Below are 4929 nucleotides of genomic sequence, written 5' to 3'. Positions count from 1 at the left end.
TGTGCTTGCCTGTCTTGCTGTTTATCATAGAATCAGTGAGGTTGGAAGGGACCTTTAAGATCATCAAGTCCAACCATTAACCTACCCTGATAAAAACACCACCACTCCTAAACCATGTCCCTAAGCACCTCATCTACCCTTTTCTTAAACACCTCCAGGGATGGTGAATCCACGACCTCTCTGGGCAGCCTATTCCAATGTTTAATAACCCTTTCAGTGAAAAAATGCTTCCTAATATCCAATCTAAACCTGCCCTGACATAACTTGAACCCGTTTCCTCTTGTCCTATCACTTGTCACCAGGGAGAAGAGGTCAGCTCCCATCTCTCTAAAACCTCCTTTCAGGTAGTTGTAGAGGGTGATAAGGTCTCCCCTCAGCCTCCTCTTCTCCAGGCTAAACAACCCCAGATCCCTCAGTCGTTCCTCATAAGGTTTGTCCTCCAGACCCTTCACCAGCTTTGTAGCCCTTCTCTGGACACGCTCCAACACCTCAATGTCCTTCTTGTAGTGAGGGGCCCAAAACTGAACACAGTACTCGAGGTGAGGCCTCACCAGTGCCGAGTACAGGGGGATGATTACTTCCCTAGTCCGGCTCACCACACTATTCCTGATGCAGGCCAGGATGGTGTTGGCCTTCTTGGCTGCCTGGGCACACTGCTGGCTCATGCTCAGCCGGTTGTCCACCAACACCCCCAGGTCCTTTTCTGCCAGGCAGCTTTCGAGCCACTCCGCCCCCAGTCTGTAGTGCTGCATGAGGTTGTTGTGACCCAAGTGCAGGACCCGACACTTGGCCTTGTTGAACCTCATGCCATTGGCCTCAGCCCATCTGTCCAGCCTGTCCAGATCCCTCTGCAGAGCCAATCTACCCTCAAGCAGATCAACACGCCCCCCCCCCTAGTTTAGTGTCGTCTGCGAACTTACTGAGGGTGCACTCGATCCCCTCATCCAGATCATTGATAAAGATATTAAAGAGAACGGGCCCCAGCACCGATCCCTGGGGGACACCACTCGTGACTGGACACCAACTGGATTTAACTCCATTTACCACCACTCTCTGGACACGGCCATCCAGCCAGTTTTTTACCCAATGAAGAGTATACCTGTCCAGGCCATGAGCAGCCAGTTTCTCCAGGAAAATGCTGTGGGAAACGGTGTCAAAAGCCTTGCAAAAATCCAGGTAGATAACATCCACAGCTTTTCCCTCGTCCACCAAGTGGGTCACCTTGTCATAGAAGGAGATCAGGTTTGACAGGCATGACCTGCCTTTCACAAACCCATGCTGACTGGGCCTGATCACCCTGTTCTCTTGCATGTGCCTGTTGATCACCCTGTTCTCTTGCGTGTGCCATCATTGAACAGTGCCTATTCAGAATTGAACACTTTTTCAATTTTGAACTTCCTGCTGTATTTCTCAAAGTTTGACTATTTAATTCTGTACTCTAAGCATTAAAGGTAAGATAAAATCTAAATATTTTTAGACATGGATGGTTGTAATCAAATTCGGACAGCCTGATGTGTCGTTTCCCTCCCCCCCTCCATTTCCCTTGTCTTCTCTTACTGATGAACCCAAATAATGTTATGCTGCTGCCTTCACTGGCCAGAAATAATCATGAGTCTATGCACCTAGTGCTCAGAAGGCAGAAACCCAGCTTTGGTCACAGAAGGTTTTTGCTTGCCACAGCAATCTGGAGCATGGGAGAGGGAAGCCAACCCACCATGACCAGCAGCAAGGCTCCGTGTTTTGCGGCGTATGGTCTGACAGCATTCACTTTGCTAGATGATGCTTCAGCTGGTTGGTAGCTAACATCCACAAAGTTTGTATTTGCTCACTCTTCTCTGCTTAGCTGATTTTTTTTTTTTCTCTCCTTCCTTTCACCATACCATTTAGAAAAGTAAATTTAATTGAGACTGGGGGGGGGGGGGGGGTGTGTGTCCATGTCTGGAATAGTTTGGAAAGGTTAAGTTCTTAAATATTATTTCAATTACCAAATTTGCCACCTCACATTCCATATATATATATATATTATATACATGGCATATAATTATGTATATATTTTTATACTTATAATATACATATATTAATACACATTTATCATACATCCCATAACCCTGCCTGGTTGCAAGGGACCGCTGTTGGCTTAAAAGTGGAATTCACACACTTCCTCCTAACTGGGCGCTGTCATTTGTGACACCGACACCTTCAGCCCGAATAGCTGACACCACAGACAAGTGGCTCGCGAGCAGCTCGGTCAGCGCAGAGACAGAGATGCAGTTTGCATTTGGAACACAAGGATACTGTGAAATACTCGCAGTGGGAGGAACAAACACTACTAGTCGCTTCAAAGAACAGGTCATGCAGCTTTTATTTAATTTTACCTTTTTGGTAAGCAGGAGGGTTTTCTTTCAGTCAGACCATTCACATATTTCGACAGTACAGATTGCAGTGAATTTGATGGAGATCTTGCAACATTAGAAAACTTTTCTCAATATACATCCATTTAAGCAACAGCTTGTAGGTCAGAACGTGAGTGCTAGAGTCAAGTCTGCGCACTGCACTCCAGGTATACAAAGCATTGCAGCAGCACAAGAAATGCCCGTGCTGGGCAAAGTACAGTGTGTTTTACATAGTGCAATCACTTTTAGAGGAAAAACTCTAGGAAGGCCACATTATTATATTATTTTTTTTTAATCCTGTCAAGTTTACAAATGCGAGGGGGGTAGAAATCAAACCTCTGACTGAATTAGCTTTTGTACAGGTAGGTTTTGTGTATAGGCACGTGCTTTAGAGAGGAGCTCTGAACCTATTCTGTAATCACGAGAAAGACATATTGCTTTGTGATTCAGAAAGTGTTGTACCATCTCTAACCTTCCTAACACTCTTGGCCAGAGTTGTTAATCCAGCTGTTTGTAGAGTTCCTAGAATACGCTCTTCCCTCTAGTGTAAATCCCCAATAGAGAAATTCAGGTTGCTATTGACAACAATTACAGTTACTCTACTTATGGTCACTTGACCATATTAGGCGTTGCCTCTGAATACTCCAGTCCACAGTGAAAACAAATTGCCAGAGACATGGAGGCTCTTGCTTTTCTGTTACTGTCACTCACCAATACGAAAAAACCCAAGTCAGACAATGAGCTGCTACAGCAAAGCATCACTGGTAATATTCATCTAATACAAAAAAAATGAGCCCTCATGACACTGTATGTCATGGTAAGCAAGTCTTTAAAGATACTGCAAAGTGATTTGCCCAGTAAAATTTTTAAATGTACACTGTGCTCAATAGTTCAAACTACACGTAAACAAAGAGCAGCTCCCTGCAACAAGGTGTAAATCAAAACGTTATAGCACCAGCTCCCAGCACCAAGGAGTTGCCCACTGACCAGTTCGAGTGTACAATGCAATAGTGCTCGCTGAGGTTTCTGCTACACGAGAGCCACAGTGGGACAGCTCTGCCCATTTCTTGCTGACATTTTCTTACCAGGTGTGCACAAATTACATTCCTCCCTTCCCACGGAGAGCAAGCCAGACAACAAGATTGTTACAGTACCGGAAAACGTTGAATGGGAAATGGCACCTGAGGGAAAAGTAGGTACTGCATACCTGATTCTGAGTAAATGGGCATGGAGGAAACGTGGCGTTACCTGAGCAATCCTCTCCCTAACAGGCCAAATCTAAAAGGAGCTGCAGACTGTAAGAAAAGAAAAAGCCTTCCTGTGCTGAAAGCCATGGACATGATATTGCCCACACTTATGATTTATTTCACCATCAGCAAAGCATTTATCCCCAAAAAGCTGTACACATACTGGTCAGATTACGGTGCAGTGCTAACTTTACACTATTAAAAGTCTGTTGCTATAGTGGTCAGATTTGTCTTTTATTTGAGGAGGGCAAAAACAGGAGACAGGCAGCATGGCCACATCATCATATAGCAATTTTACTCCACTTTAATGCAGATATAATTTTCCTTCTTAAGTGCAAATTAAAAAGTATTTGCTAGAAACCAGCATGACTTGGGCTGCTGAGAAATGACAGATGATTCAGTTTCTTACAAATACTGACAAGTCTAAATCATTACAGGTTTCCCAAGCAAGAACAGGGTTACCAACAGGAAGGGAATAAAACATTACCACTATTAAAAAAATGTGTCATTTCAAACTTCGAACACTCTTCAAAAACATATCTAGAAAAGATTGTTTTTCTTTTATTTTTTTCTTTTTTTTTTTCTTCCTGCAGTTGAGGAGTGTCCATGCAAAACAACTTTGAGAAGAGCAGTGTTCCACCTGGGCACTAACTTTGTCCCACACAGCTCAGTAAAGTGCTCTCTTGTGCATCCTTTGAGGAAAAAAAAAAAAAAAGTTCTCATTTAAAGTTTGGGAGGCCGAGGTTGCTAGCTGGGGAAGGCATAGTCTCGGTCAATCCATGTTGAGGTCAGAGAAGGAAGAAGGAGCGAAGGTAACAGTACTCTGCCTTTCATAACTCACAGACAACAGGCTGCAAGGGAGGAGCAAGCAGGAGAAGCAGAGGTGGGTGTTAGATGGAACCCTGCCCCTGGGAAGCCATAGGAGTTTAACACAGCCTTTGTCAGGGAAGCATTTTGCTATCGGTAACAAACACTAGCTCTACCACAGAGTCCTGAAGATTTACTGTTTAGACACCAGGTGAAAGGTCTCCACACATGACACAAGTGAAAACCAAATAGCTTTTCACTTCCTCTGCTGGTGTTTTTTCAACAATTCCTTTGAAGGACAAAGGGGATCTAAGTAACATTCTTTTGCCGATTAAAAGAAAAAAAAAAAAGCAACTTGCCCTCAACATTTTTTAGGTTGCACACTTACACTTACAAACATTCTAGGGCAGATCGTTGGAGGTATTTACTGATAAAACAACTAACCATCAACTTTAAAGAGTAAAAATAACATTAACGGGGAA

The sequence above is a fragment of the Vanellus vanellus genome (assembly GCF_965231255.1).
Source record: "Vanellus vanellus genome assembly, chromosome: Z".
Taxonomy (NCBI): domain Eukaryota; kingdom Metazoa; phylum Chordata; class Aves; order Charadriiformes; family Charadriidae; genus Vanellus; species Vanellus vanellus.
This window is presented reverse-complemented; position numbering follows the sequence as displayed.